Genomic DNA, 21,363 nt, shown 5'->3' on the forward strand with positions numbered 1-21,363 from the left:
CTTGGCCTCAACACATGAGTAGGTGGTTCTCTCTCAGAAAATGTGTATTGGAAGTATAGGTATATTCTGATGGCTCTCTCCACGAATGAAGAGTGGGTGGAGGGGTATATATAGCCTCCACACAAAATCTAACCGTTAAACACAACTTGCCAATCTCGGTGGGACCGAATTGATAAACTCGGTCAGACCGATTCAGCAAATCTAGTGACCATTAGGGTTTTTGGTGGGACCGACTGGATCAACTCGGTGGGACCAATGTTCTAGGGTTAGGGTAAATCCAAAACTCGGTTTGACCGATTACTCAAACTCGGTGGGACCGATTTGGGTAATAAGTGAAACAGAGAGTTGGCCAAGCAAACTCGGTGGGGCGATTGCATATCTCGGTGGGACCGAAAATATTGCAATAGGTAACAGAGAGTTTGCAAGCCCATCTCGGTGAGACCGAGATCCCATCAGTGAGACCGAACTGATTAGGGTTTCTGGCAGTGGCTATGTCAACTGAACTCGGTGGCTCCGGATAGAAAGAATCGGTGGGGCCGAGTTGGATATTTGGTGTGGGACATATGTGGATGTGGGAAGGTAGTTGAGGGTTTTGAAGCATATCACTAAGCACTATGAAGCAAGAACCTCATCAAGCAACGCCTCATCCCTCCATGATAGTATTGGCTTTTCCTATAGACTCAATGTGATCTTGGATCACTAAAATATAAAATGTAGAGTCTTGAGCTTTGAGCTTGAGCCAATCTTTTTGTCCTTAGTATTTTGAGGGGTCCACTTTCCTCATCCATGCCATGCCATTCATTGAGCTTTTCCTGAAATATTAATCTTGGAATAGCATTAGCTCAATGAGCTATATGTTGTTAGGAATTACCAAAACCACCTAGGGATAGTTGCACTTTCACTCCCTCTTGCAGGGAGTCAGGTCAAGGTACTCTGGTGTGCAGAAATTGCTCTTTGGCCTCCTTATGGCCTCGAGGAAGCTGCGTCATTACTTCCAAGCCCACGAGATCACTGTCGTCACCCACCTCTCGTTGCAACGGATACTACATAACCCAGATGCAACCGGGAGGATTGTGGAGTGGGCCTTGGAGTTGTCAAGCTTTGGGTTGAAGTTTGAAAGTACTTCGACAATCCAGAGCAGAGTCTTGGTAGAGTTCATTGCGAAATGGGCCTCAACACCCGACGAAGAAATTCAGGAGACCGCTCTCCCCAGCAAGGAAGCAAGTCGTGATTGGATCATGTACTTTGATGGGGCTTTCTCGCTGCAAGGCGCCGGTGCCGGTGTGTTGCTTGTCGCACCCACCGGAGAGCACCTCAAGTATGTGATCCAGATGCACTTTCCCAGGGAGATGTCTACAAACAACACTGCTGAGTACGAGGGGCTCCTTGCCGATCTCAGGATTGCGGCAGACCTCGGGGTGAAGAAGCTCATCCTCAGGGGTGATTCAGAGCTTGTCATCAAGCAAGTCAACAAAGATTATCAGAGTCCGTTGATGGAGGCCTACGTAGATGAGGTGAGGAAGCTAGAGGAGCGCTTCGATGGTATACAAGCGGAGCACGTTCCCCGAGCGGAGAATGACATCGCTGACTACCTGTCAAAGCGCGCTGCATTCAAGCTACATGTGGAACCAGGTACCTTTTTGCTTCGGTTAACTCAACCATCCGTCGAACCATCAACGGAGCAGAACAAGCGGAGGAAATCGGGCCCCAGCAAGTACTTTCCCGCCGAGCCCCCAGGGGCCGCTAGCAAGGGTGTTGCCACGGATTCCGAGCCTGCCAAGGGGCAGCTGGCTCCGGCAGGGCGCCAAGCCCTGCCCGTAGAGACGGTTTCCCCCGTGGCAGAAGAGATGGGCACAGCATACCGTCTGTTTCCTCCAGACAGGGGAACTTCCTGAGGAGCAGGAAGAAGCAGAAAAGGTAGCCCGTTGGTCTGTCTTGTACCAGTTCGTCGATGACGTCCTGTACAGGACCAAACGGTGTGAAATTGAAGTGCATCCCCCGGGAGGAAGGACTGGAGCTCTTGGCAGAGATACATGGAGGCATATGTGGCTCCCACATAGGGTCGAGGGACCTTGCCGACAAGGCATTTCGGCAAGGCTTCTTCTGGTCCACCACCCTCCAGGATGCGACGGCACTAGTAACCAGGTGTGAAGCATGCCAGTTCCATTCAAAGAAGCTTCATCAACCAGCTCAAGCCCTTCAAACAATCCCTCTCTCCTTGCCGTTTTCGGTCTGGGAGCTCGACATACTGGTCCCTTTCCCTCGCGCTGTCGGGGGCTTTGAGTACTTGTACGTTGCAATCGACAAGTTCACAAAGTGGCCGGAGGTGGAAGCAGTGAGGAAGGTGACAGCACAGTTAGCCGTCAAGTTCTTCAAGCGACTAGTCTGCCGTTTTGGTGTGCCAAACAGAGTCATCACCGATAACGGCACACAGTTCACAAGCCACACCTTCATGCAGTACAGCCAGGACCTCGGCAGCAAGGTCTGTTTCGCTTCCGTGGCACACCCATGGAGCAACGGCCAGGCGGAGAGGGCAAATGCTGAAGTACTGCGAGGCCTGAGAACAAAGACTTTTGACAAGCTGCACAAAAGCGGAAGGCGCTGGATTGATGAGTTGCCGGTGGTTCTTTGGTCGATCAGGACGACGCCAAATCGAGCCACCGGCCAGACACCCTTTGCCCTAGTATACGGGGCAGAAGCAGTTCTCCCCATGGAACTCATATACCGGTCACCTCGAGTGCTCGCTTATGACGAGCTTGAGCAAGAGCGGTTGCGGCAAGATGACGCAGCGCTCCTTGAGGAAGATCGTCTTCGGGTGGCTGTGAGAGCAGCACGCTACCAGCAAGCCTTGCGCCGCTACCATAGCCGCAAGGTTCATGCCCGAAGCTTTGAGGAAGGTGGCCTTGTTCTTCGGCACGTTCAGTCAGCCAAGAATTCCAACAAGTTGACGCCAAAGTGGGAAGGCCCTTATCGGGTAATACGAGTCACCAGGCCCGGCGCAGTCCGCCTGGAGACCGAAGATGCTGTCCTAGTAAGAAATTCCTGGAACATCGAACATCTTCGCAAGTTTTACCCATAAGGCGCGGTTGCCGGGCCTTCCGGTAAACCACCTTTTGTACAAGCCTTGCCGGCAAGGCATGTAACCCTATGTACAAAGCCAGGCGCAGACCCTGAGAATAAATAAACGAAGCGCTGGCGCCCTAAGTTATAGCATGCTTGCTAGGTTAAGTCTCTCCCTCGGTTAGGGTTGATAGTGCTTAGCGGCGACTAACCCCTAGCCTAGAGGTCGAGTGTGCATCTTTCTGTTCTCTTTGGTTCGCAGGGCACGCGGACACTTCTGCTGAGCCGCTTGCGAAAAATAGGACGAACCGGCGCTCCGGCCCCGGCAGGCCAAGAGTGCCGGGGGCTGAAGATACAAGGATCCAACCATGGCAAGACAAGGTTGCCGGGGGCTGCGGATTCAGATAAGTCTTTCATCCCCCTGTTATGTGTTTCCGTATAGAATTGGAACATGTGAAACCTCGTTTATGTTCTTAAAACCACCATGCTCCCCCTTTCTTGTACCCAAGAGCTACCTCCTGGGTCAGAATTTGGTAGTAGTCGCGGTGGCGAGGAGATGAACGAGGGGCCTAACTCTACTTCGCCCTGCCTCCGCCAAGAGCGCGATAATAGTCAACCGAAGTGGGGAGACGACAAGGCCTGTTGCCGGGCGACAATGTTTATCTTAAAAATAACAAGGATTCATCTTTGGCATGGGCCTCGCTCACACACAAAGAACTCAGCAAGGACCCTTTTCTCATTAAAAACATCCCATATAGGTACAGTTCATACGGAATTAAAAACATGAGCAAGGGGATACCAATTCTGAAAATTAACGAGTGCCCGCAGGCTTACAAACTAAAAATATAAGATGCCCGTAATCCCTTTCTTGTCCCTCTCCTCAAAAGGTGGAACAAAAGGGCAGGAGGGTGAAAAGAGCGCCTAGGTGAGGTGCGAGGACTAGAAGGCACCAAGAGAACGTCCCGGTGCTGGGAGGGGAGCTGGAAGATGAGGCAGCGGGTCGGCAATACGCAGTGAAGGCGTCGGTGCCCGCGTACTCCGACTTGACGGCTGTCACCCACCTTCTTCGCCTTCTCTGGCCCTCCTATGCCAGCCGCCCAAGGAGACGACGGGTAGCACCCCGATGGAGAGCTTGGCAAGGATGGCCCTCGGCAAGGCGCGTGGCCGAGGGAGGGGCGGCGCGGTCAGTCGGAGTCGGCATCCTGCCGCTCGACTCCCTCGTCGTCGTTGTCGCTGTCCTCCTCGTCACTCCCGCTTGAGGAGGAATCTTCATTGTCGGAGGAGCTCTCCACGCAACACTTCAAGCGAGTTCCGAGATCTCTAAAGGCCTTGATGGAAAGCAGGCTGCCCTCTGTTAACTTGAAGTAGAGGACAAGCCCCGCCACAAAGCTGTGGTTGCGTGTGAACGTCCTCCATACGCGGCGGAGGTACATGACGTGAGGAGCAGGGAAGTCGACGTCGACCCGCGTGCCGCCGTTCCCGCAGCCCTTCATGTGCAACCAGAGGGTCTGGGGTGGATTGAGCTCCATCTCCCGAGCAAATGAAGTAGGGAGACGGAGGCGGCGACGAGGTGGCCGGTGCAGCTTGATGAAGAACTCGCGGGGCTGGTCCCCGACATGGTGCTCCCTCGGGGGAGGCGTCACTGGTAGAGGGGAGGCCGATGCGCCGCCCCGTCCTCCTCTCCCCCGAGCGCTGCAACGACCTCGACCTCGCCCCCTCCCCCTTCCTCTCGTGGCTGGTTCTGCCGCCACGAGCTCTTGGGGAGGAGGAATGCGCTAACGAGCAGCAACCCTTGCCGCCACCATCGAAGGGGCAACATCTCCTCTCACCATGGCGGATGGAAGAAAGAAGCGGAGGTATAAGGAGACGGATGATGGGAAAATGTGGAATGCCGCCCCCCTCCCCTTCTTATAAAGGGGCGGAGTCCGGGCTCGGCCGCCCCACTCGACCAATCCAGTCGTCGCGAACGCAGGGAATCAGGACCGGCCCGCTGCCCCAATCAGCGACGGCCCGGTTTCCCGCCTCCACCTCCTGCCACCTGCATGAGAGACACATGGCGAGCGAGCAGCATTAAAGGGACGGGCGAAGAAGCCGCTCCCCACCCCGTAATCGTGGGGCGCGGGTGCCTTGAAGACCACGACCCGAGTCCACCCAAGTAAATGGGTCGTGCCTCTACGCCTCCCTCCTTTTATGGGGAAGGCGCGGGCCGCCTCCTCTCCCATTAACCATGATGTGACGCATGCGTGCGGAAACCGCCCCACGCATGACCCCCACGTCACGCACGACCCTCCACGTCATGCGTTCAACGCGGGTCGTGGGGAAGCGCAGAGGACAAGAATTTACTACGGTAAAATCCGCCCCACCTGCCCGCGCACCGTTCTGGGCCTAGCCCAACAACGCGTCACACTTATGTGTGGCCCAGGCCTGGGGGCTCCTGTCGATGTACAAAAGTAGGGGGTTCTCCTTTTGACCCCTTTACTTGTGCACGGGCAGTCAGAGCCACACGCCGCGGCCACACTTGGCAGGGCAGAGGAGGGAAGCCGGAGGGAAGCCGGAGAAAAGCCGAAGCACAAGACAACCAAAGCGACGCCAATACCAGAAGCGCGGGAGGGCTAGAGGGCAAGGTGGACTCCCTTGGCAAGGTCCTTGCCGAGGTGGCCCCCCGCAGCCCCGGCAAGAGCCTTGCTGGGGCAACTTGCCCAACGCCAGCAGAGTGAGCCACCCTTGAGCCCAAAGGTTCCGAACACCGTCAACAACTACATGGGACCAGGGCTCGGGAGGCACCTCCGTTGTGGCATGCAGATTTTTGTCAAGATCATAAACACACAGGATCAGATGAGGATTAGAAGACGATGACCCTCGGCAGGATCCTCACCAGGGAATCCACAAGACCCCCGGCACGCGTCTTGCCGGGGACGACTGCGACACCATGGCAAGACCCTTGCCAGGCCACCGGCAAGGCCCTTGCCGAGGACGCCAGCAGGGGCACTGCTAGGCCCGCACCAGCCAAGACTCCGCTGCCGTTCGCATGCAGCTGCCAGCCCAACCAGCTAGGCAGGCACCTGCGTGGCAACATGCAGCTTCCAGGCCAAATCAGCAAGCACCTGCGTGGCGGCATGCAGATCTTCATGAAGGCCCTACCACCGCGCCACCTCAGCTGCCTGCCTGGCTACATGGCGCTGCATGCATCGCTGGTCTGGGCGCGTGTCGAAGCGAGGCGAAGCGGCGACGGACGGGACGGGCCTCGTTCCCGTCCCCGATAAAGCTAATGGACACCTACGTAGCGCATTTAATGCACTTTGTCTCATAATGTTGTGCGATAAGGTCGCGCACTATAGGCCTTTCCACCTCATGTGTGCCACTGTGGCAACCCCTTTTTCATATAAAAGGAGGCCCGAGGCGACCAAGAGAGGGATTCAGCTTTTTGAAACGGTACAGCCACCGTAGCTAGCTCAAGAAGCTCAAGAACACTCAATACATCCACCAAAGCAGGACTAGGGTTTTACGCATCCTCGCGGCCCGAACCTGGGTAAACGATCCGTGTGCTAGCTCCTAAACCTGCTCTCCTCACAACCCCGCACTCGCCGACCATAGCAGGGATCCCAGTGATCCCATAGGTGTCGTTCCCACCGACAACCGGTATCAAATACCATGGGGTTACTATGTACACTAGTAAAGTACACATCAATAACATGTATATCAAATATACCTTTGTTCACTTTGCCATCCTTCTTATCCACCAAGTATTTGGGGTAGTTCTGCTTCCAGTGACCATTCCCTTTGCAGCAGAAGCACTCAGTTTCAGGCTTAGGTCTAGCTTTGGGCTTCTTCATGGGAGTGACAACTTGCTTGTCATTCTCTTTCAAGTTCCCTTTCTTTTCCTTTGCCCTTTTTCTTGAAACTAGTGGTCTTGTTAACCATCAACACTTGATGCTCTTTCTTAATTTCTACCTTCGTCGATTTCAGCATCGCGAAGAGCTCGGGAATCTTTTCCGTTATCCCTTGCACATTATAGTTCATCACAAAGTTCTAGTAGCTTGGTGATAGTGACTACAGAACTCTGTCAATCACTATCTTATCTAGAAGATTAACTCCCACTTGATTCAAGTGATTGTAGTACCCAAACATTCTGAGCACATGCTCATTGATTGCGCTATTCTCCTCCATCTTGTAGGCAAAGTACTTGTCAAAGGTCTCATACCTCTTGACACGGGCATGAGTCTAAAATACCAATTTCAGCTCTTGGAACATCACATATGCTCCATGGTGTTCAAAACATTTTTGAAGTCCCCGTTCTAAGCCATAAAGCATGGCGCACTAAACTATTAAGTAGACATCATATCGAGCTTGCCAAACGTTCATAACGTCTACATCTGCTCCTATAATCGGTCCGTCACCTAGCGGTGCATCAAGGACATAATTCTTCTGTGCAGCAATGAGGATAAACCTCAAATCACGGACCCAGTCCGCATCATTGCTACTATCATCTTTCAACTTAGTTTCTCTAGGAACATATCAAAATAAAACAGGGGAGCTATACGCTATCAATGGTGAACATATCTATGTTGATCATATCTACTATATGATTCACGTTCGACCTTTCGGTCTCCAGTGTTCTGAGGCCATGTCTGTACATGCTAGGCTCGTCAAGTTTAACCCAAGTATTCCGCATGTGCAAAAATGTCTTGCACCCGTTGGATGTGAACGTTGAGCCTATCACGCCCGATCATCACATGGTGTCTCACCACGAAGAACTATCGCAACGGTGCATACTCAGGGAGAACACTTATACCTTGAAATTTAGTTAAGGGATCATCTTGTAATGCTACCGTCGTACTAAGCAAAATAAGATGCATAAAAGATAAACATCACATGCAATAAAAATATGTGACATGATATGGCCATCATCTTGTGCCTTTGATCTCCATCTCCAAAGCACCGCCATGATTTCCATTGTCACCGGCTTGACACCTTGATCTCATTCGTAGCGTCGTTGTCGTCTCGCCAACTTTTGCTTCTATAACTATCGCTAATGCATAGTGATAAAGTAAAGCAATTACATGATGATGGCATTTCATACAATAAAGCGACAACCATAAGGCTCCTGCCAGTTGCCGATAACTTTTACAAAACATGATCATCTCATACAACAACGTATATCACATCATGTCTTGACCATATCACATCACAACATGCCCTGCAAAAACAAGTTAGACATCATCTACTTTGTCGTTGCAAGTTTTACGTGGCTGCTACGGGCTTCTAGTAAGAACCGTTCTTACCTAGGCATCAAAACCACAATGGTGTTTCGTCAAGTTTGCTGTTTTAACCTTTAACAAGGACCGGTCGTAGTCAAATTCGATTCAACTAAAGTTGGAGAAATAGACACCCGCCAGCCACCTTTATGCAAAACTAGTTGCATGTTTGTCGGTGGAACCGGTCTCATGAACGTGGTCATGTAAGGTTGGTCTGGGCGGCTTCATCCAACAATACTGCCGAATAAAAATAAGATGTTGGTGGTAAGCAGTATGACTATCACCGCCCACAACTCTTTGTGTTCTACTCGTGCATATCATCTACGCATAGACTTGGCTCGGATGCCACTGTTGGGAAACACAGCATGTAATTTCAAAAATTTCCTACGCTTATGCAAGATCTATCTTGGAGATGCATAGAAACGAGAGGGGGAGAGTGTGTCCACATACCCTCGTAGACCGAAAGCGGAAGCGTTTGTTAACGCGGTTGATGTAGTCGAACTTCTTCTCGTTTCGACCGATCAAGCACCGAACGTACGGCTCCTCCGAGTTCTGCACATGTTCATCTCGATAACGTCCCTCGAACTCTTGATCTAGCAAAGTGTCGAGGGAGAGTTTCATCAGCATGATGGCATGGTGACGATGATGGTGAAGTGATCCACGCAGGGCTTCGCCTAAGCACTACGTGAATATGATAGGAGGCGTAAACTATGGAGGGGGCGCCGCACACGGTTAACAATGTTTGTTGTGTGTTCTAGCGGTGCCCCCCCCCCACATGTTCATCTCGATAACGTCCCAATTCGGTCTCCCCCCTTTCCTATTCCTATTCGAAGTAGGAAGGGAAGAGGGGGAAGGGGGGATCCTATTCCCTTTTTCCTTTCCTCCTTCCCATTTTCTACACCAATTTGGCCAGCCCATATGGGGGGGCGCACCAGCCCCTTTGTGGCTAGTGTGTTTCCCCTCTTGGCCCATAAGGCCCATAACTTTTGCCGGGGGTGCCCGGAACCCCTTCCGATGACCCGATAAGTACCCGGTGCATCCCGAAACACTTCCATTGTCCGAATACCATCGTCCTATATATCAATCTTTAATTCTCAGCCATTTAGAGACTCCTCGTCATGTCTGTGTTCTCATCCGGGACTCCGAACAACATGCGGTACCAAATCACATAACTCATATAATACAAAATCATCATCGAACGTTAAGCGAGCGGACCCTACGGGTTCGAGAACTATGTAGACATGACCGAGACACCTCTCCGGTCAATAACCAATACCGGAACCTGGATGCTCATATTGGTTCCCACATATTCTAGGAAGATCTTTATCGGTCGTACCGTAATGCCAACATACATTATTCCCTTTGTAATTGGTATGTTACTTTCCCGAGATTCGATCGTCGGTATCTTCATACCTAGTTCAATCTCGTTACCGGCAAGTCTCTTTACTTGTTCCGCAATGCATCATCCCTCAACTAACTCATTAGTCACATTGCTTGCAAGGCTTATCCTGATGTGCATTACCAAGAGGGCCCAGAGATACCTCTCTGATACTCGGACTGACAGATCCTAATCTTGATCTATGCCAACCCACCAAACACCTTCGGAGATACCTGTAGAGCATCTTTATAATCACCCAGTTACTTGTGACGTTTTATAGCACACAAGGTATTCCTCCGGTATCCGGGAGTTGCATAATCTCATAGTCGAAGGAATATGTTTGACATGAAGAAAGCAATAGCAATAAAACTTAACGATCATTATGCTAAGCTAACAGATGGGTCTTGTCCATCACATCATTTTCCTAATGATGTGATCCCGTTCATCAAATGACAACACATATCTATGGCTAGGAAACTTAACCATCTTTGATTAATGAGCTAGTCTAATAGAGGCTTACTAGGGACACTGTGTTTTGTCTATGTATCCACACACGTATCAAGTTTCCAGTTAATACAATTTTAGCATGAATAATAAACATTTATCATGATATAAGGAAATATAAATAAAAACTCTAGGGCATATTTCCTTCATTTTGTCCAAGTTGGATGGACCGTCCCTATTACCTTTGAACGGCTTCTTCCACTGACCGGGTTTCGAGCTACTAAATTTGGCATTTGCTGCCGTATCTTCTATTTCTTCATTATTTTTCCGACGCTTGTTTTTCTACGTTGTGGCCCATCATTGACATCCCTGGCCTCAGAAGTGTCGGGGTCGCTGGTATTGTTGCTTCTACGAGCCAACTAGCTATCTTCGCTCGTGCAGAAGCGGGTCATAAGTGCAGTAAGAGCTGCCATAGTCTTTGTCCTTTCCTGACCAAGGTGTCGGGAAAGCCAAAATGCCGCTAAGGCCTCGGCATCCGGATAGTCCATGATTTGGTTCTTTTTAATTAAGAACCGATTCCAAAGTTTGTGAGTTGACTCTCCGGGTTGCTGTATTATGTGACTCAGGTCATCGGCATCTAGTGGCCGGACATACGTGCCCTAAAAGTTGGCTCGAAAGGCATCCTCTAGGTCTTCCCAACTTTATGGGGCCACCACAACCATCGACAAGTCTCCAACAATTATAGGTCGAATCACAAGAAGTCGCGCCAAACTAATAAATGACCAGGTGAACGCTAACTTAAGTTTACCTTGTAACCTTGATGACACAACTATGATTTCATCCCCATTGTTGTTGGTTGAATTTAGGTATCACATGGAAGAAACCCAACAACCTATGAGCTCTTGAATCAACTGGTTGGGAGGAACAAGTTTGGAGGAAACAAGTTTCAAGTGAAGCTGATGCTGTCAGTTTTTACCTTTGATGTTTAGTTGTGTCAAACCCATGTGGTGGAGGGACGGGGCTATAGGGTTACATCAACAGAAGATACATCAAAATATCTTTCCAATGAAAAAAATCTCACATCATTTGGAGTTGTGAGTCAAAAGTTGTAGTCATTCTCGTGGAAGGTGTCCATGCTGTCAAGGCTTCGCGAATTTTCGAGGAGCTCTCCAACAACTCCTAAAGTTGACTGCTTATTCCCCCAAAAAAGCCATGCAAACCTGTTTACTTTTGAAACCATTTTCACACCTAGCCAAGAGGGGTTGTCCCTGCTATAAAACCCCATCTTCCCCATTCTCTTGGAAACCTTTTGTCAAACCATTCAGCTACAAGCTTATCCAGCAGGACTGCTAGAGAGATCCAAGAGATCTTGCTACCTTTGCTCTTGTGAGTTCATTCGGATTCGCGAGAAGGAGCCTCTGGTTCTCCCTAGTTAGTGCTCTACGGTTTCGGCCGTTTTGTGTGGATTAGTCCCGGTTTGTGGTTCTGTGATTGTTCGGACAGCGGTTTGGAGTTCTTGTAGCTTCGGCCAGCCTTCCCCAACGTACGGGTTGCATCCAACCTTGGCAGGTATAAAGCTAGTTATCCCGGCTGCTTGTAGCTAGTTATCCCTCCCGATCCGATCCTACGACATGAAGATCAGGCCACCCTCGGGCGTGAACTCGTTCATCGGGTTCCCACCTATCATTTGGCATCAGAGCCTTCATTGACACGGTATGATCTGTTATCCAAGTTTATCTTGCTATCATCCCTTTAGATCGAGTGTTTTTCATACTATATTTTCTTTACTAAAAGTCCAAAGCCCCACCTAAAAAATCCAATCCTTGTTGGTGCTGAGATCTTGTTGTTGCATACCTTGTATGTTCTTCATCTTTTAGATCTGCACCAAGTTCATCTTTGTAATCGCTTTCAGATTTGGTTGTTGTGCTTTGGAAAAAGAGAGGAAAAGTGGCAAAAAATCAAAAAGAGAAAGAAAAGAGTGGCAGGGAAAAATTCAAGAGAGAAAAAAAAGTGTTGTGTAAGATCCAAAAGTTTCGGCTTGGTAGAAAAAAAATCAAAAGTTTATGTGTTGTGTGTTTCTCAATCTTGGTGCAAAGGTGCAGTAGATCTATCCCGATATTTTCTTGGTTTGCATCAACTTGATTTTAGCACAAGCCCCCTTTTGTTACCCCACCGAGCTCCACCAAAAACCAAAGCTTGTTCTTTGATCCATGTCTTTCAATCGCTTTAACACATCCAGGAGAAGTACAATCTGATGTGAACTCATAAGAACTTTGGTGAGTAAGAGGTGAGGTTGTGTGATTCCACAAAATTATCCTATTCCACTTTTGGCCTTACTAACATGGCAGGATCTAGATCGAGTGTTCATGGAGAAATCCATGGGGAAGAAGATGCCCCGGTCACACGTGTTGATTTTCAGGATTCACGGAACATGGTTCGAGACCTTGGAAGGATGTTTCATGAGCGACCTCCAGTAGGTGGCGATAGGGTTCGACACCAACAACACCCTATTGACCCACTTGAGGAAGTTGGGGATGAGAATTCCGTGCATGCTGCTGTTGACGGTGCCTTGGAGGATAATAACAACAGCTATGGTGGACATGTGGCTGCTGCTCGTGGGTGTGGTGCTGCTGCTCATGGAGGGCAACGAGGAAGACAACTTCGAGGGCGAGGCCATGGTCCTCGTGGGCACTATTATGACCCTCATGAGTGTGTTGCTCATGGTCATGGAGATGATTTTGATGATTATGATGGTGTCCCATACCGTCGTGCTGCTGAAGATGGGCGTCGTGCAGAACGTCATGATCGAGATGGTCGAGATGACATGGCAAGAATCAAGTTGCACGTCCCCAAGTTCACAGGAAAGGAAGACCCTGATGCATATTTTGATTGGGAAGAGCAGTGTGATCAGATTTTTCGTATCCATAACCTTGCTGATCCGAAGAGAGTAAACCTTGCATGTGTTGAGTTTTCTGGTTATGCACTCACTTGGTGGAATCAACTACAAGAAAATCAACTGCTGCTAGGCCATGACCACATTGACACTTGGGAAGAGATGAAACAAGCCATGAGGCGAAGGTTTGTTCCTTCACAATATCAAAGAGATCTCCAAAACAGATTGCAACGCCTCAGCCAAGGTACGCGCATGGTGGATGAGTACTATAAAGAGATGAAATTACTACTCGTTCATGCTCGTATTCATGAAGATGAGAGTCAAAGATGGCAAGATTTTTGCATGGTCTCAACATTGAAATTTCTGATTTTGTGGAGATGTTTCCCTATAACACTCTAGAAGATATTCTGGAGCAAGCAAAGCGCGTGGAGAGGAAGGTGCAGCGGAGTGGTCATGGACGGATATCTCATAGCCGCACCACCACACCATGGCAAAGGTCGCAGCCAAGTGCCTCTCATGGTGGTTCTCAGTTTCAGCATACTTCACACCCTACCGTCACCCGGCGAACAGCGGCTTCATCGGCATCATCACCGGATCCTAGGAATGTTGAAAAGCGTGCTCCTCCTGCTGCTGGAAGTACTTCTAACCCCACGGCTGTACCATCATCTCGAAGCCGAGATATTGAGTGTTGGAAGTGCAAATGGCTTGGTCACACTTCTTCTGAATGTCGAAACAAGAGAGTTCTCTTTATGAATGAACAAGGTGAATGGGAATCTGAGTGTGAGCATGAAGATAATGGAGCATCGAATGATCATGAGGATGAAGAGGGCGAGAAGAGTGGTTGTGATATTCAGGCCGACATGGGAGATTGCTTTGTTTCCCGTCGTGTTCTTAGTGTTAACGCAGCTAGGGAAGAGAAAGGGCAACGACATAATATTTTTCACACCCGTGGCACCATCAAGGACAAGGTTTGCAGAATTATTGTTGACAATGGCAACTGCAACAACATTGCAAGTTCAAATTTGATAGAGAAATTGGTACTAAAACAAAGAAGGCACCCAAGTCCATATAAGATGCAATGGCTCAATGATTGTGGTACACTTCGAGTAAGCAACATAGTCACCATTTAGTTTTCCATTGGGAAGTATCGAGATCAAGTGGAATGTGATGTGGTGCCAATGCAAGCATGCCAATTGTTGTTGTGAAGACCTTGGTTGTATGATCGTGATGTGCAAATCAGCGGCCGTACTAATCGTCTCATTCCAATATGAGGGAGAGCGCATATCTTTGCTCCCTTTGACACCCGAAGAAATATTGATGGATGATCTGAAAAAGAAAGAGAGAGTGAGCGAGAAACACTTGAGTGACATCCACCAACATAGTGAGCGAGAGAATCCAAAGCCAAATAAAACCCCACAGCTTAAATTGACCAAGACATGAGAAAACAGGGATTAGTTATGATGGCTAGGAAAAGGGATATGAGAGAGTTGAGAGAACCCAATTCCATGTTCTTTGTACTTTTGTACAAGGACAATTTTCTTTCTACTAATGAATTATCCTCTACCACTCCTAGTGTTGTTGCTGAAATTTTGCAGGGGTATGAAGATGTGTTCCCCGAGGAGATACCACTGGGGCTGCCACCACAAAGAGGCATTGAACACCAAATTGATTTGGTCCCAGGAGTCCCATTGCCGAACCGACCACCATACCGCACAAATCCGGAGGAAACCAAGGAGATTCAACGACAAGTTGAAGGCCTACTAAACAAAGGTTATGTAGGGGAAAGTCTCTCTCCTTGTGTTGTACCCGTTCTTTTAGTACCCAAGAAAGATGGAACTTCTCGAATGTGTTGTGATTGTAGGCCTATTAACAACATCACCATGAGGTATAGGCACCCCATACCTAGTCTTGATGATATGCTTGATGAACTTAGTGGCGCCACCATCTTTTCTAAAATTGACTTGCGAAGTGACTACCACCAAATTAGAATGAGAGAGGGTGATGAATGGAAAACTGCTTTCGAAACAAAATCTGGTTTGTATGAGTGGTTAGTTATGACATTTGGATTGATAAATGCGCCTAGTACCTTCATGAGATTAATGAATCATGTGCTTAGAATGTTCATTGGCAAGTTTGTGGTTGTTTATTTTGATGACATCCTGATTTATAGCAAAACTTTGGATGAACATGTTGAACACATCCGGTGTGTGCTTGTTGTCCTAAGAGAGGAGAAATTATATGCTAACAAGGAAAAGTGCACATTTTGCATAGAAAAAGTTGTGTTTCTTGGATTTGTTGTTTCAGGTCAAGGTGTGGAGGTAGATGAGGAGAAGGTCAAGGCCATCCGTGAGTGGATGCCTCCACAAAATGTAAGCCAAGTATGAAGCTTTCTTGGCCTTGCTGGTTTCTACCGCCAGTTTGTGAAGGATTTCAGCACCATTGCTGCCCCAATGAATGAGCTAACCAAGAAAGATTTTCCCTTCAAGTGGGAAACCGCACAAGATAAGGCCTTCCAAGAGCTGAAAGAAAATTTGACATCTACACCATTTCTTGCACTACCCAACTTTGGTAAGACTTTTGAAATTGAATGTGATGCAAGTGGTGTGGGTATTGGAGGCGTACTAATGCAAGAAGGTAGGCCTATTGCATATTTTGGTGAGAAACTAAGTGGTCCAACTCTAAATTACTCAGTTTATGACAAAGAATTATATGCACTTGTGAAATCTTTGGAAACATGGCAACATTATTTGTGGCCTAAAGAATTTGTGATACATTCCGACCATGAATCTTTAAAGCACCTTGGGGGTCAACAAAAACTGAACCGTAGACATGCAAAATGGAGTGAATTCATAGAATCTTTTCCCTATATTGTCAAGTACAAGAAAGGAAAAGATAATGTTGTTTTTGATGCTTTGTCTAGACGCCATATTTTTACTCTCACAACTTGATACTAAAATTCTTGGGTTGCAAAGCATTAAAGAATTGTATGTCAATGACCCATATTTTGCTAAACCACACTCAAAATGTAGTGAGGGGAAAGGTTGGGAAAAGTTTCACTTGCATGATGGATTCTTGTTTCGAGCTAACAAATTGTGCATCCCGGATTGTTCTGTTCGCTTGTTACTTTTGCAGGAGGCTCATGCTGGTGGTCTCATGGGACATTTTGGAGCAAAGAAAACTGAGAGTGACCATTTCTTTTGGCCAAGGATGAGGCGTGAGGTTGAGCGCTATGTGCTACGTTGTGAGATCTGTCGCAAAGCTAAGTCGCGTTTAAACCCTCATGGACTTTATATGCCTTTATCAATTCCTAGCACACCTTGGGAAGATATTTCTATGGATTTTGTTCTTGGATTACCATGTACTAAGAGAGGGAGTGATTCCGTTTTTGTGGTGGTTGATAGGTTTAGCAAGATGGCTCATTTTATGCTGTGTCATAAGAGTGATGATGCTTCACACATTGTTGATTTGTTTTTCAGGGAAGTTGTGCAACTACATGGAGTACCATGCACTATTGTTTCAGATCGTGACACCAAGTTTCTGAGCTATTTTTGGGAAACTTTGTGGGCAAAGCTAGGAACAAAGCTTCTCTTTTCCACTACATGCCACCCACAAACAGATGGACAAACTGAAGTTGTGAACCGCACCCTATCCATGATGTTGAGAGCAGTTTTAAAGAAAAATTTGAAGATGTGGGAAGAGTGTCTCCCCCATGTGGAGTTTGCATACAACAGGGCAGTACATTCGACCACTAATTTTTGCCCTTTTGAAATTGTTTATGGTTTCAAACCTGCTGCTCCCATAGATCTTTTGCCTTTACCATTGCAGGAGCGGGCTAATCTTGATGCAAGTAAGTGTGCTGACTTCGTGAAGAAAATTCATGAGAAGACCGAGCAGAATATTGAGAAGATGACTGAACAATATGCAAAACAAGCAAACAAGGGAAGAAAGAAGGTGTTGTTTGAAGTAGGTGACCTTGTGTGGGTGCACCTGCGGAAGGATCGTTTCCCGGATCAACACAAATGCAAGTTACAACCACGTGGAGATGGTCCATTCAAAGTGCTTGCGAAGATCAATGACAATGCCTACAAGATTGACCTTCCGATGGATTATGGTGTTAGTCCAACCTTCAATGTGTCCGACCTCCCTCCATACTTTGGAGCATCAGAGTCGAGGACGACTCCTTTTCAAGAGGAGGAGGAGGATGAGGACACCACAACCATCGACAAGTCTCCAACAATTATAGGTCTAATCACAAGAAGTCGTGCCAAACTAATAAATGACCAGGTGAACACCAACTTAAGTTTACCTTGTAACCTTGATGACACAACTATGATTTCATCCCCATTGTTGTTGGTTGAATTTAGGTATCACATGGAAGAAACCCAACAACCTATGAGCTCTTGAATCAACCGGTTGGGAGGAACAAGTTTGGAGGAAACAAGTTTCAAGTGAAGTTGATGATGTCAGTTTTTACCTATGATGTTTCGTTGTGCCACACCCATGTGGTGGAGAGACGGGGCTATAGGGGTACATCAACAGAAGCTGCATCAAATTATCTTTCCAATGCAAAAAACCTCACATCATTTGGAGTTGTAGTCATTCTCGTGGAAGGTGTCCAGGCTGTCAAGGCTTCGCGAATTTCTGAGGAGCTCTCCAACAACTCCCAAAGTTGACTGCTTATTCCCCCAAGAAAGCCATGCAAACATGTTTACTTTTGAAACCATTTTCACACCTAGCCAAGGGGGGTTGTCCCTGCTATAAAACCTCATCTCCCTCATCCTCTTGGAAACCTTTTATCAAACCATTCAGCTACAAGCTTATGCAGCAGGACTGCTAGAGAGATCCGAGAGATCTTGCTACCTTTTCTCTTGTGAGTTCATTCGAATTCGCGAGAAGGAGCCTCTGGTTCCCCCTAGTCCGTGCACTACGGTTCCGGCCGTTTTGTGTGGATTAGTCCTGGTTTGTGGTTCTGCGATTGTTCGGACAGCGGGTTGGAGTTCTTGTAGCTTCGGCCAGCCTTCCCCAATGTACGGGTTGCATCCAACCTTGGCAGGTATAAAGCTAGTTATCCCGGCTACTTGCAGCTAGTTATCCCTCCCGATTCGATCCTACGACATGAAGATCGGGCCACCCTCGGGCGTGAACTCGTTCATCGGGTTCCCACCTATCACAACTTCCAATGGAGTTCTCTGGGAGGTTTTTCAACCAGTGTCGTGCTGGTCTTTCAGCTTTAAGGGGAGGTATTTAATGGCATGGAGATCATCTCCGCGAGCCATGTGAATGTGGAGAAGAAAATCTTCAATCCATATGGCAGGATCCGTCGTTCCATCGTATTTCTCAATGTTGACGGGTTTGAACCCCTACGGAAATTGGTGCTGCATTACCTCATCAATAAAGCACATGGGGTGTGCGGCACCTCTATACCGGGCGATATCGCGACGGAGTTCGGATGACATCTGTGTTCGGTGCTGATCCCGGGTGTGGTTATGTTTGTCATGCCAGGCTTGATGGCCGTCATCTTGTGTAGGGGCACGTCCTCTTGATCCATAGATTGATCTGTTCTGGCCAGCTCTATTGGTCAGGTCCTGACATAGGTCGTACGTGTAGCCCGGGGCAGCTGCTTCCTTGCCTCTATGACAAGGGGGCGCGGGCTGGTGTTTGACATAATTAGTCGTTTTGTCCTGTCCACGTGGTGGTCGGTCCGGTTGATCAGCCTGATTGTATTTTGACGGTATTGGCTCAAAGGCCTCGTCGTCGAACTATGGCAGTAGCTTGCGTTTGGGATAACTCTTTGTTTGGCACTCAAAGCCATATCCTTCTTCAGCGGCTAGGACCTTAGTCCATCTGTCGTTGAGCGTATCTTGTTCGGCTTTAATCTGTTGTTGTTTCTTTTTCAGGCTCTGTGCAGTGGTGATGAGCCATCGCTTGAAGCATTCTTATTCGAGGGGTTCCTCTGGGATGATGAAATCTTCATCACCGAGGCTAACATCCTCTTCGAAGACAGGTAAGTAGTTACTCTCTTCTGAATCCTCGTGATCGGCAAGTTCGTCGGGGTTGAATTGACCCTCTTCCCTCTCATCCTGCTCGAACGCAGGCTCAACGGCATGGTCGGGGTCTTCGGTGTTGTCCGGAGTGTCATTATCTCCAGTGCCGTTATTGCTTTCTCTTCCCCGACGCGATCGTGAGCGATGCCGCTGACACCGGCGTTTTGGTGGTTCATCGTCGGGCTTATCCTCATCTGGATCTTGAGTGCCATCATCGTCCTTCTTCTCAGGCATGTCTACCATGTATACATTGTAAGTAGAGGTGGCCATCCAACACCCGGTGATGGGCGGGTTTTGCCCTGGCTCGGCTACAACTTCGTCGTCCATGCCATTGATGTCTTCAGAGGCGTAGTCTAGCATGTCGGTTAAATCCTCGAAAGTGTCTATTAAGTGGGTGGTGGGTGGGACGTAAAATTCCCTACTCTCAGCCCCCAGTTCGAGCTGGGCGTAGTTTGGAGGTGACACTTCCGTGATGGTGAGAGATTGTATTAAGTCCAGCGTTTCATTTAAGAGCGAAAGCTGGACAGGCATCTGAGGATCCGTGGAGCTAGGCTCGGTGATAACCACTTGACCGAGCCCGATGGATGCAGACCTCGAGAGTTCGGAGTTGGTGTCCAGAGGCGAGTTCGGCTTCCCGATGACGGGAAGAGTCCCGTTTGACTCCGGGTCCGCCGACGGCGTGGTCGCATCTGGGTCTCCGGCTAGAAGCTCCATGATGGGAGAGAGTCCAGCGGGGTTCACCCTCCCGTCTTCGAACGAAGTGATCCGCCCCGGATCTAAGGTCGGGGCGGACATGAGCGTTGACCCCTGGACGGGATCTAATAGTAGATCTGAAGGGCCTCCTTCATGTGGGTGGGGAGCGGCGGCCGAGGCCATGAACCCCTCGAAGATCAGGTCTCCTCGGATATCGGCAATGTAGTTCAAACTTTCAAACCTGATCTGGTGACCAAGGGCGTAGTTGTTGACCTGCTCAAGGTGACCGGCCGAGTTGGCACGTAGCACGAAGCCGCCAAACACAAAGAGCTGACTAGGAGGAAAAGTCCCCCCGGAAACAACGTCGTCATCGATGACGAGGCGAGCCATCAATTCTTTTGTCGACAACACAATAGAACTCTCAATGAAAGCACCAATGTCGGTGTCAAAACCGGCAGATCTCGGGTAGGGGGTCCCAAGTCGTGCGTCTGAGAGTCGATGGTAACAAGGGACAACATGGACACAATGCTTACCCAGGTTCGTGCCCTTTTAAAGGAGGTAAAACCCTACGTCTTGCTTGATTATATTTGGTGTGTGTATAAGGGTTACAAGAGTTGATCTACCTCGAGATCGTAATGGCTAAACCCTAGCTGTCTAGCCCGTGAATCTTCTCCTCTTCTACGGACCTAACCCTTCAGTTTATATACACACCAGAGGGGCCTAGGGTTGTACAGAGTCGGTTTGCAGAGAAAGGAAATAGTACACCGGGACACCAAACTTGCCATCCACGCAGTAGGAGTCCTACCTAGACAACGGGGATAATCTTCTGATTTGTCTTCACGGCCCATCGGTCTGGCCCGTATCAAATAGAGCGGACACCCGAGGACCCCCTAATCCAGGACTCCCTCAGCCGCCGCTCCACAATGTCAGGGAACAGACTCCATCGCCGTCTCACCACCACATCAAGGCGGAGCCTACGTCATCGCCTCTCTGATGCTTCAATGGAGCCACCCTCACCATGCGCAAGATGTCCAAATTAGGTGTTGTGTGAAGCAGGAGCCGATGTCGGTGCCGCATAGCCGGTACGCCCGCATTGACGAGCCGGTGTTGTCGCTATGTTGCGTCTGACGCGATAAGCCCATGAAGGAGGAGGTGTCTCCGGCGACCGCGAAGGCGCGCGGGCGCCTCCTCCACTATCTTGGCCACGACGGTGGTGGATCCTCATCGCAAACTATCGTGATGGGGAAGGGGAGGGCAGCTATGGAGGCGGCACGGAGAGAACGGCGCGTCGGGCGGCATCTGCGACATCCGACACCGTGCTGGCATGGATCCTCACAGACCCAGATCTCGCGAAGGACAGGGCCCACGACCGGTCGTTGACCACCGCGGATACTACGCGTGGTGTTTGTGCCAGCTCAACGGGCAGTTCGCCAAAATTGGGGAGAAATTGTCGCTCAACGATACCTCTGTCGCCACCAGCAGGGGCAAGGGCAGGCTTCCCGACGAGGGTCAACGCAGGAGGAAGATGAGTGACACCTCTGCAAGCGCTAGGCGGCGGTTGGGCAGGGCTGTCGCGCCACCATGCCCTTCCGCCGC

The 21,363-nt window shown here is 49.1% G+C and overlaps 1 pseudogene; it reads left to right on the forward strand.

The window, feature by feature from the left end:
- The first annotated feature begins 13,356 nt into the window (after positions 1 to 13,356).
- LOC147965379 (uncharacterized) lies at positions 13,357 to 14,470 on the forward strand (annotated as a pseudogene).
- Positions 14,471 to 21,363: the final 6,893 nt, after the last annotated feature.

Source organism: Triticum urartu, chromosome 6A, assembly GCF_056163025.1.
Source record: "Triticum urartu cultivar PI428250 chromosome 6A, HENAU_Tu73, whole genome shotgun sequence".
Classification (NCBI taxonomy): domain Eukaryota; kingdom Viridiplantae; phylum Streptophyta; class Magnoliopsida; order Poales; family Poaceae; genus Triticum; species Triticum urartu.